Below are 12,149 nucleotides of genomic sequence, written 5' to 3'. Positions count from 1 at the left end.
TTTGACTATATAGTCAAAATCTAAGAAAAGTTAGTGCAGATCGCAAAGTGAAAGTCACCTTGCGATCCCGATTCAATTCCGATGCGCGGCCCCACCTGGTCGGCATCGCAAGAAAATATAGACTGTGCAGTCAAGTCAATCCTTGCTAGATCGGTGTACTATCTAGTTCATACTGCAAGTAGCTAGTCAAAATCTCACATAAGCCAAAATCGTAAGCACACATAGTCCATATCTCAAGAAAAGTTAGTCAAAATCGGTGGTGCTGGGCTCCGAGGAGTTCAGGGGAAATCGCAAAGTGAAAATTGAACATAAGACAGAATCTCACCGTGTGTACACACCTTTAGTAAGATCTACTTGTTGAAGAGGGTATGGGTCGTTGGGTCGACTCAACTTAGGTCGACAGTCATTAGGTCGACAAAGGTCGACATGAGCATTAGATCAACATGTACTAGGTCAACATGGGCATTAGGTCGACCTGTACTAGGTCGACAGGTGAAAAGGTCGACGTGAGGTTTTTTTGGGAGGGGGGGGGTTGGTGTCATTTTCTTTGTCAAGTGACGGGGAAACCCAATGAATGCACCGCATCCCCTTGCATGGCTCGCCATGCTTCGGGCAAGGTGCCTCGCTCCGCTACCACTGCGCTCGGCACAGGTTATCGTTCCCAATTGTAGTCCATGTGGATCGTAAAGTATGAAAAAGTCCAAAAAGTGAAAAAAAGTGAAAAACTTATGTCGACCTAATGCTCATGTCGACCTTCAGTGGTCGACCTAATGACTGTCGACCTAAGTTGAGTCGACCTAACGACCGTATCCCGTTGAAGAAAAGACACTTATATTTTTCAGGATTTGTTTGTGTATTGTGTTTTACAAGAGGTTCCATATACTGTAAGTGGCCACAAGAAACCTTATTTAAAATGCATGTAGCGATAGGGATCATTGTACCTTATAACCAATGCAGGGAAATGACACTGATGATGCCATTTGAATGTATATATCTATGATTTCTTTTTTACTACAAGAATGTAACAGCTACATAATTGGGATAAGGTACAATCATTAAGATTGATGGACTATTCAGGGAGTCAGGGTGATTGCTGCTATTTCAGGGAGTCTCCTGCAGAATGAGGGAGGGTAGGCAAGTATGTATTAACTATACATCCAAAAAGTTTTTTTTAGATTTTTTCTAATTTATTAAAAATAAAAAATCACATGTATGGCTTCCGTCTGACCACTCTACCATACAGGCCTGATTGGTGGATTGCTGCAGAGATGGTTGTCCTTCTGGAAGGTTCTCCTCTCTCCACAGAGGAATTCTGCAGATCTGACAGAGTGACCATTGGGTTCTTGGTCACCTCCCTGACTAGGGCCCTACTCCCCAGATTGCTCAGTTTAGATGGCCGGCCAGCTCTAGGAAGAGTCCTGGTGGTTCCAAACTTCTTCCATTTATGGATGATGGATGCTACTGTGCTCATTGGGACCTTCAAAGCAGCAGGTATTTTTCTGTACTCTTCCCCAGATTTCTGCCTCGAGACAATACAGTCTCGGAGGTCTACAGACAATTCCTTTGACTTTATGCTTGGTTTGTGCTCAGACATGCACTGTCAAGTGTGGGACCTTATATAGACAGGTGTGTCTCTTTCCAAATCATGTCCAATCAACTGAATTTACCACAGGTGGATTCCAATTAAGCTGTAGGAACATCTCAAGGATGATCAGTGGAAACAGGATGCACCCGAGCTGAATTTTGAGCTTCATGGCAAAGGCTGTGAATACTTACGTACATGTGATTTCTTAGTTTTTTTATTTAAATAAAATTGCCAAAATCTAAAAAAATATATTTTTTCACGTTGCCATTATAGGGTATAGAATTTTGAGGGGAAAAAAAATAAGATTTTAAACCTACCGGTAAATCTTTTCTCCTAGTCCGTAGAGGATGCTGGGGACTCCGTAAGGACCATGGGGAATAGACGGGCTCCGCAGGAGACATGGGCACTAAAAAGAATTTTAGATATGTGCACTGGCTCCTCCCTCTATGCCCCTCCTCCAGACCTCAGTTAGAGAAACTGTGTCAAGAGGAGACGGACAGTACGAGGAAAGGATTTTTGTTAACCTAAGGGCAAGATTCATACCAGCCCACACCGTATAACATGGAATATACGAACCAGTTAACAGTATGAAACAAAACAGCATCAGCCAACTACTGATCCTAACTGTAACATAACCCTTATGTAAGCAAAAACTATATACAAGTCTTGCAGAAGATAGTCCGCACTGGGACGGGCGCCCAGCATCCTCTACGGACTAGGAGAAAAAGATTTACCGGTAGGTTTAAAATCTTATTTTCTCTTATGTCCTAGAGGATGCTGGGGACTCCGTAAGGACCATGGGGATTATACCAAAGCTCCAAAACGGGCGGGAGAGTGCGGATGACTCTGCAGCACCGATTGAGCAAACATGAGGTCCTCGCCAGCCAGGGTATCAAACTTGTAGAACTTTGCAAAGGTGTTTGAACCCGACCAAGTAGCAGCTCGGCACAGCTGTAATGCCGAGACACCTCGGGCAGCCGCCCAAGAAGAGCCCACCTTCCTAGTGGAATGGGCCTTTACAGAATTTGGTAACGGCAATCCAGCCGTAGAATGAGCCTGCTGAATCGTGTTACAGATCCAGCGAGCAATAGTCTGCTTCGAAGCAGGAGAGCCGACCTTGTCGGCTGCGTACAGGACAAACAGTGCCTCTGTTTTCCTAACCCGAGCCGTTCTGGCCACATAAATTTTCAATGCCCTGACCACATCAAGGGACTCGGAATCCTCCCAGTCCCGCGTAGCCACAGACACCACAATAGGTTGGTTCATATGAAAAGATGAAACCACCTTGGGCAAAAATTGAGGACGAGTCCGCAATTCCGCTCTATCCACATGGAAAATGATATAGGGGCTTTTGTGAGATAAAGCCGCCAACTCCGACACTCGCCGCCGATGCCAAGGCCAACAACATGACCACTTTCCAAGTGAGATACTTTAATTCCACCGTTTTAAGTGGTTCAAACCAGTGAGACTTAAGGAACCGCAACACCACGTTAAGGTCCCAGGGTGCCACTGGAGGTACAAAAGGAGGCTGGATATGCAGCACTCCCTTCACAAAAGTCTGTACTTCCGGGAGAGAAGCCAATTCCTTCTGAAAGAAAATGGATAGGGCTGAAATCTGAACCTTAATGGAGCCTAACTTTAGGCCCAAATTCACTCCAGTCTGTAGGAAATGAAGGAAACGGCCCAGATGGAATTCTTCCGGAGGAGCATTCCTGGACTCACACCAAGATACATACTTCCGCCATGTACGGTGATAATGTTTTGCCGTCACGTCCTTCCTAGCCTTTATCAGAGTAGGAATTACCTCATCCGGAATGCCCTTTTCCGCTAGGATCCGGCGTTCAACCACCATGCCGTCAAACGCAGCCGCGGTAAGTCTTGGAACAGACAGGGCCCCTGTTGTAACAAGTCCTCTCTGAGAGGAAGAGGCCACGAATCTTCTGTGAGCATTTCCTGCAGATCCGGATACCAGGCCCTTCGCGGCCAATCTGGAACAATGAGAATTGTCTGTACTCCTCTTCGTCTTATGATTCTCAATATTTGGAGATGAGAGGAAGAGGAGGAAACACATAGACCGACTGGAACACCCACGGTGTCACCAGGGCGTCTACCGCCACCGCCTGAGGTTCCCTTGACCTGGCGCAATACCTCAGTAGTTTCTTGTTGAGGCATGACGCAATCATGTCTATCTGAGGCAGTCCCCACTGACTTGCAATCTCTGCGAAGACTTCCTGATGAAGTCCCCACTCTCATGGATGTAGATCGTGTCTGCTGAGGAAGTCTGCTTCCCAGTTGTCCACTCCCGGAATGAAGACTGCTGTCAGAGCGCTTACATGATTTTCCGCCCAGCAAAGAATCCTGGTGGCTTCTGCCATTGCCATTCTGCTCTTTGTTCCGCCTTGGCGGTTTACATGAGCCACTGCGGTGATGTTGTCTGACTGAATCAGAACTGGTAGGTCGCGCAGCAACTGCTCCGCTTGACGAAGGGCGTTGTATATGGCCCTCAACTCCAGGACGTTGATGTGAAGACAAGCCTCCTGGCTTGACCAGAGACCTTGGAAGTTTCTTCCCTGTGTGACTGCTTCCCAACCTCGGAGGCTCGCGTCCGTGGTTACCAGAACCCAGTCCTGAATGCCGAACCTGCGACCCTCTAGAAGGTGAGCACTCTGCAACCACCACAGGAGAGATACCCTGGCCCTGGGGGACAGGGTGATCATCTGATGAATCTGTAGATGTGACCCGGACCACTTGTCCAGAAGGTCCCATTGGAAAGTCCTCGCACGGAACCTGCCGAATGGAATGGCTTCGTAAGACGCTACCATCTTCCCCAGAACTCGAGTGCAGTGATGCACCGACACCCTTTTTGGCTTCAATAGGTCCCTGACCAAATTCATGAGTTCTTGGGCCTTTTCCATCGGAAGATAAACCCTTTTCTGGTCTGTATCCAGAATCATGCCTAAGAAAGGCAAACGAGTCGTGGGAACCAACTGTGACTTCGGGATATTGAGAATCCAGCCGTGCTGTTGCAACACCTTCAGGGAAAGTGATACTCTGTTCAGCAACTGCTCTCTTGATCTCGCTTTTATTAGGAGATCGTCCAAGTACGGGATAATTGTGACACCCTGCTTGCGCAGGAGCACCATCATTTCCTCCATTACCTTGGTGAAAATCCTCGGGGCCGTGGAAAGCCCAAACGGCACTGTCTGAAATTAGTAAGGACAATCCTGTACAGCAAATCTCAGGAACGCCTGATGAGGTGGATATATGGGAACATGAAGGTATGCATCCTTTATGTCCAGGGACACCATATAATCCCCCACTTCCAGGCTGGCGATGACCGCTCTGAGCAATTCCATCTTGAACTTGAACCTTTTTAAGTAAAGGTTTAAGGATTTTAAATTTAAAATGGGTCTGACCGAACCGTCCGGTTTCGGGACCACAAACAGGGTTGAGTAATACCCATCCCCTGCTGAAGCAGGGGAACTTTGACCACCACTTGTTGAAGACACAATTTTTGAATTGCATTTAAAACTATCTCCCTCTCTGGGGGAGAAGCCGGTAGGGCCGATTTGAAAAATCGGCGAGGAGGCACCTCTTCGAATTCCAGCTTGTAACCCTGGGAAGCAATTTCTATTGCCCAGGGATCCACCTGTGAGTGAACCCAGACGTGGCTGAAAAGTCGAAGACGTGCCCCCACTGCGGTGGATTTTGTAGAGGCCGGGGAGGACTTCTGCTCCTGGGAACTAGCTGTGGTTGGCAGCTTTTTCCCCCTGCCCTTACCTCTGGCAAGAAAGGAAGATCCCCGTACTCTCTTGGGTTTATGCGACCGAAAGGACTGCATCGGATAATGTGGCGTTTTCTTAGGCTGTGAGGAAACATAAGGCAAAAAAGTTGATTTACCTGCCGTAGCTGTGGATACTAGGTCCGTGAGACCTTCCCCAAACAATTCCTCACCCTTGTAAGGTAAAACCTCCATATGCCTCTTCGAGTCGGCATCACCCGTCCATTGTCGGGTCCATAGGGCTCGTCTAGCAGAAGTCGCCATAGCGTTGGCTCTGGAACCCAGTAGGTCAACGTCCCTCTGAGAATCTCTCATATAGAGGACAGCATCTTTAATATGACCCAGGGTCAATAAAATAGTTTCCTTATCCAGCATATCTATATCAGCCGATAAGGTATCTGTCCACGCTGCTACAGCGCTACAAACCCAAGCCGACGCTATAGCCGGTCTGAGTAAGGTACCCGTATGTGTGTAAATTGACTTCAAGGTAGTCTCCTGCCTGCGATCAGCAGGATCCTTGAGGGTTGCCGTATCTTGAGATGGCAGCACTACCTTTTTGGATAAGCGTGTCAACGCTTTGTCCACCCTTGGGGAGGATTCCCACCGTATCCTGTCCTTAGCCGGGAAAGGATACGCCATAAGAATCCTTTTGGGAATCTGCAGTTTTTGTCTGGAGATTCCCGAGCCTTTTCAAATAGCTCGTTCAGCTCATGAGATGGGGGAAAGGTTACCTCAGGTTTCTTTTCCTTATACATGCGCACCCTCGTGTCAGGGACAGAGGGGTCATCTGTGATATACAACACATCTTTTATTGCAATAATCATATAATGAATACTTTTAGCCAATTTTGGCTGCAACTTTGCATCATCGTAGTCGACACTGGAGTCAGAATCCGTGTCGATATCAGTGTCTACTATTTGGGATAGTGGGCGGTTTTGAGGCCCAGAAGGTCCCTGCGACATAGTGAAAGGCAGGGTTCGACTCCCTGTACATTCCCTGGACTCTGCTTTGTCCAACCTTTTGTGTAATAAATTCACATTTGCATTTAAAACATTCCACATATCCAACCAGTCAGGTGTCGGCGTTGCCGACGGAGACACCACACTCATTTGCTCCACCTCCTCCCTAGAAGAGCCTTCCGCTTCAGACATGCCGACACACGTGTACCGACACCCCACACACTCAGGGACTTCTCTATCTGGAGACAGTTCCCTCACAAGGCCCTTAAGAGAGACAGAGAGAGAGTATGCCAGCACACACCCAGCGCCAATGACCCTGGAAAAAATACCCAGATAGTGCTTTTATTATATTATATTCACTGCGCCAAATTATGTGCCCCCCCCCCCCCCCCCCCCCTTCTTTAAAACCCTCTGTCACCATGTTCAGCAGGGGAGAGTCCGGGGAGCCAGCTTCTCAGCTGTGTGCTGTGGAGAAAATGGCGCTGGTGAGTGCTGAGGGATCAAGCTCCGCCCCCTCAGCGGCGGGCTTCGGTCCCGCTCGATTCCTTTTAAAAACTGGCGGGGGATCTCTAATATACAGTGCAGAGTATATATATATATATATATATATATATATATATATATATATATACATATATATATATATATATATATATATATATATATACACACACACACATACTCTTTTTGCCAGTCCCAGAGGTTTAAATTGCTGCCCAGGGCGAAGCCCCCCATTCGCCCTGCACCCTTACAGTGCCTGCCGTGTGTTTTTTGTGTGGGAGCAATGGCGCTGCGCGTTACCTCAGTGAAGATCTGAAGTCTTCTGCCGCCTCTGAAGTCTTCTTATATTCTCATACTCACCCGGCTTCTATCTTCCGGCTCTGTGAGGAGGACGGCGGCGCGGCTCCGGGACGAACAGCTAGGGGAGACCTGCGTTCCGACTCCCTCTGGAGCTAATGGTGTCCAGTAGCCTAAGAAGCAGAGCCTAGCATTTAAGAAGGTCTGCTTCTCTCTCCTCAGTCCCTCGATGCAGGGAGCCTGTTGCCAGCAGGCTCCCTGAAAATAAAAAACCTAACAAAAATTATTTCTTTCAGGAAACTCAGGAGAGCTCCCTGTAATGCACCCAGTCTCCTCTGGGCACAGTATCAAACTGAGGTCTGGAGGAGGGGCATAGAGGGAGGAGCCAGTGCACACCCATATCTAAAGTTCTTTTTAAATTCAGTACTTTTTTTATTAGTTTTCAGATTAACATTAAACACATTACAAAACAAAACAAAAAACACAAAAAAAACAACAGCACAACCCACAGTAGATCCCCAGCCCAGGGAATACGCAGATTCTCCTGTCCACTAGGGACCAATTATCATAGTTATCATAGAACACCGGTGCAGGCCTAACTTCCGAAACATAGGTTGTACTTTAGAATCAGTATTGCATGCTAACAAGGCGCATATAAATCAATGAAAGCTGTATATGGATATCTATGGCAGCACATCATAAATTTGAGCTGATTTCAGAGCTAAAGCAATGGCAGGGGAACGGGAACGGGAATGGCTGACCGCGGGCGCAGGGGATAACATAGAGAAAAGAGGCAGTGTACCCAGTGCAGATTAAAAGTCACACACCCGCTCTAATCCCTTGCAGCATATCTAAACACCTCGGGTTCCAGAAAGCGGGGACTCAAGCCATCGACCCCACAGGTCCTGATATTTTTTCTCCGCTTTTCTAGCTAGGTATACATATTTCTCGTGAGAGGCCGTATCATTGACAAGAGAGACCCATGATCGCAGTGTGGGTGCATCTCTGGCTAGCCAAAGCCTAGCGATACACACCTTGGCCAGGCCGCACAGATTAATTACATATCGTTTGGCAGGGGGGTCCAGGGCATCCTCCTCCACAGCAGATAACACACATGTCGTCGGGGAGCACACAGACGAGGGAATACCCGTTGACACCAGGGCGTCAGTAACACCCGTCCAGAATACGGCTATCTTGGGACACTGCCAGAGAATGTGCCAGAAGTCTGCATTCAGACTATCGCACCTAGGACATCTGGAGGAGTGGGTACCCCCTACATGTCTCAAGCGCACCGGCGTCATATATACTCTGTGTATTATAAACAGTTGAATTTGCTGATATCTAGTGGTGGTAGTGGATAATCGTGGAGAACATAAAGCACCCTCCCAGATCTCATCAGAGATGGCACCCAAGTCAGACTCCCACTTGTTTCTGAGAAGGGACAACGGGTCAGAATAGTGAGAGCGGAGCATGCTTGCATAAATGTTGGACACCAGATGTCCGCTTCCCAGGGACCGCAGGAGAGACTTGACCGGGGAGTCGGCAATCATTGGAGGAGTTTCGGGAAATTGTGCGTTAAGCGCGTGTCTCAGCTGCAGGTATCGGTAGAAATGAGAAGAGGGCACACTGTACTCCTGTTGAAGCTGCAGGAAGGACCTCAGTATACCATCATTATATAAGTGGCCCAGGGACGTCACACCCCACCTCCCCCACACCGCCCCAGTCCGCAGCGAAGCCAATTCTGGGAAGCCGAGGGCATTGTCCAGAGGGGTATCTGGGTCAATACCCTGGCCTAGTAGGATAACATGTACCTTTTTCCATATGAGGACGGCCTGTCTTATTATAGGGATCTTGGACAAGTTAGGGTTCCCACAAAGAAGCATCTGTAATGGAGAGCCGGCAGGGTATATCTGGAGAAGCAATTGGGAGTGCAAAGTGAGAGCATCCGTGGCGTTCACCCACTCCCATATATGTGCCAACTGTGCGGCATAGTAGTAAAATCGAAATAAAGGGAGAGCTAAGCCTCCCAACACTTTCGGCCTGGACAGAACGTCTAGTCTCAGCCTTGCTCTCCTGCTGGCCCATATCAAAGAGGAAAGCAAACCGTCAATCTGTCGAAATGTCTTCAGGTTAATATATATAGGGGATTGCTGGAGAACGTAAAGGAGTTTGGGCAAGTATACCATCTTTACCAAACTGACCCTGCCAGTAACAGTCAGGGGCAGAGACCCCCAAACCCTAACCTTCGAGCGGAGATACCCTATCAGCGGCATGACATTAAGGGAAACATAGGTACAAGGGTTATTCGATACCCATATCCCCAGGTATTTGAAGGAGTCTACCCATTTAAGGGGGGTTGGAATCACCGGGGCCTCCGAAACCGGGCCTCTAAGTGGAGTAATGGTGGATTTATCCCAGTTAATTTTGAGCCCGGAGAAACGTCCATAGTCAGTTATCAAGTCAAGAAGTTTAGGTAAGGAGGAAACAGAATCGTCCACAAAGAGCAACAGGTCATCAGCGTATAACGCTATCCTGTCTTCCCTTGCGCCAACCCTAATACCCTCAATATCTTGAGCTGCCCTAATCAAACACGCCAGTGGCTCAATAGCGATAGCAAACAGAGTCGGGGACAAAGGGCAGCCCTGCCTCGTTCCCCTGAATAGGGGGAAGGAGTCCGAGACAAACCCGTTCACCGAGACTCTGGCCATGGGCTGAAAATATAACAATTTAACATACTTGATAAAGTTGGGGCCCACACCAAACCTACTCATAGCCTCCCAGAGGAAGGCCCACTCCACCGAATCAAAGGCCTTTGCGGCATCTAAGGAGGCTATAACGGCAGAGCAGTCCTCCTCCCGAGAAGCCTGAAAATGAGTAAACAGGCGCCTCAAGTTCACAGCAGTAGACTTGCCAGGCATGAAGCCCGTTTGGTCCGGGTGGATAATTTGGGAGACAACCCGGCCAAGTCTGGAAGCCAGAACCTTGGCCAGGATTTTAATATCCGTGGGCAACAGGGAAATAGGACGATAGGATTCAACCCTCCTGGGGTCTTTATCCGGCTTGGGAATCACTATAATCAATGCCTCCGCCATAGACGGGGGAAGCGCACTTTGGGCAAGAATTTCACTGAACAACTCAAGCAACCGAGGGGCAAAGAATTTTATATATTTCTTATACAGTTCTGACGGGATGCCATCAAGGCCAGGGGCCTTACCATCGGGGGAGGCAGAGATCGCAGTCTCAATCTCCTCCACTGACAAAGGAGCATCTAGAAGGGCCCTGGCCTCACTGGAGATGGAGGGCAAATGGACCCCATCCAAGTATTCACATAGCTCCAGTGGGGAACAGGTCAACTGAGAACTATATAATGCCTGATAATATGAGACAAATTCCGCCACGATCTGGGGGGTGCGATCCAGCACCGACCCAGCCGAGTCCAAAATCTCCACTACAGTATGAGAGGAACGGTCACCCCTTGCAAGATTGGCCAAATAAGAACCTGGTCTATCGCCCGTAGCATACTGGACATGCGAGGAGAAGAGAAGTCTGTGCTGAGTTTTCCCCCACAGATAATCATTCCATTCACCCTGCGCATGAAGCCACACCAGCTTAGAAGCATCCGTGCCATCACGCACGTACGTCACTTCTGAAGCGGCCACCCGAGCCTCCAATTCAGACTCGTGTTTTCTAAAGGAGGATTTAAGACTCCCCACCCGTTTGATCAATGTACCTCTCAAGAAAGCCTTGAAAGTGTCCCATAGCAGAGACACATCCGAGGTGTCATCATGCATGACAAAGAATTCTAGCCAGCTAGCCTCCAAATCAGATCCCTCGCCCATATGCGTCAGCCAAAAGGGATTAAATTTCCACACTGCTTGGCCTCGCTGACAGTTTAAGTCAATATGTAACGATATAGGGGAGTGATCCGAGATACCCCTAGTTTCATATCTTACATTCTGAACTTTGGGCAAAAGCTCCCGGGACAGAAGAGCTAAATCTATCCTAGAGAAGGAAGAATGAGAGCGTGAAAAACATGAGTATTGCCTCAAATCAGGATTCTTCAATCTCCATGGGTCTATCAGACCCAACTCTGACACAGTGTCTGCAAACGGGGAGTTCCCGGGTCGCGGGTTGGAGGACACCCTGGACAACCTATCCAACTCATGATTTAAAACATTGTTAAAGTCCCCCATACAGATAACGGGCATGTCAGGGGAAGCAGCCATAAAGACAGATGCCTTTTTAAGGACATCGTGCGAGTATGGAGGGGGTACATACACAGCCAGCAATAACAAGGGGACGGAGTTAATTCTGCACTTAAGAAATACATATCTACCCCATTGATCCGTTTGCACAGAGTCAAGCACAAAGGGAACAGATTTCCTAATTAGAATCGACACTCCCCGGGACGCAGCTGTATGCATAGAATGGTAAGCCCATCCCACCCATGGTTTTTTAAGGGACATAATCTTAGTACCCAGTAGGTGGGTTTCCATCAAGCAAACAATATCCGACGCATAAGATTTAATCTGTCTAAGGATCAAGGAGCGCTTAACCTTGTCATTGATCCCCCGCACATTCCACGACAGAAACTTAACCGACGCCATAACAGGGCATTGTTGTGATTTCGCATAGCACCCGCGGCCAGCCACCGCCAGTGAATACCAAAGAGGATACGCCTGCAGTCAGCTGCAACATAAACACAGCGGAAATAAGCACATTGCACAGCAAAAAATAAGAACACCTGAATGTTAACAATCTAAAATAACCCCCATCCCCACCCCGTATACCACCTAAAACTAGCGGCATACCTGATTCCCTAACAACAAAACACCCTAAGGGCTAACAATCCCAACTATGGCGGAGAGCCCAATAACATACTCCACCAGTACCAACTAAGGTCAAATTCCTATATCCACTAAGGGGGCCAAGAATTTAATGACCATAAGACAGGAAAATCCCCCAGCTAAACTCAAAACAAAACCAATCCCCCCCTAGACCTTTACCCCCACCCCAACTGAGCACC

The 12,149-nt window shown here is 48.1% G+C and overlaps 1 protein-coding gene across 2 annotated transcripts in view; it reads right to left on the bottom strand.

The window, feature by feature from the left end:
• Positions 1–12,149, bottom strand: part of RMC1 (regulator of MON1-CCZ1) — a 204,160-nt gene that overhangs the window by 177,374 nt on the left and 14,637 nt on the right. The window lies entirely within an intron of this gene.

Source organism: Pseudophryne corroboree, chromosome 5 (assembly GCF_028390025.1).
Source record: "Pseudophryne corroboree isolate aPseCor3 chromosome 5, aPseCor3.hap2, whole genome shotgun sequence".
Taxonomy (NCBI): domain Eukaryota; kingdom Metazoa; phylum Chordata; class Amphibia; order Anura; family Myobatrachidae; genus Pseudophryne; species Pseudophryne corroboree.
This window is presented reverse-complemented; position numbering and strand designations above follow the sequence as displayed.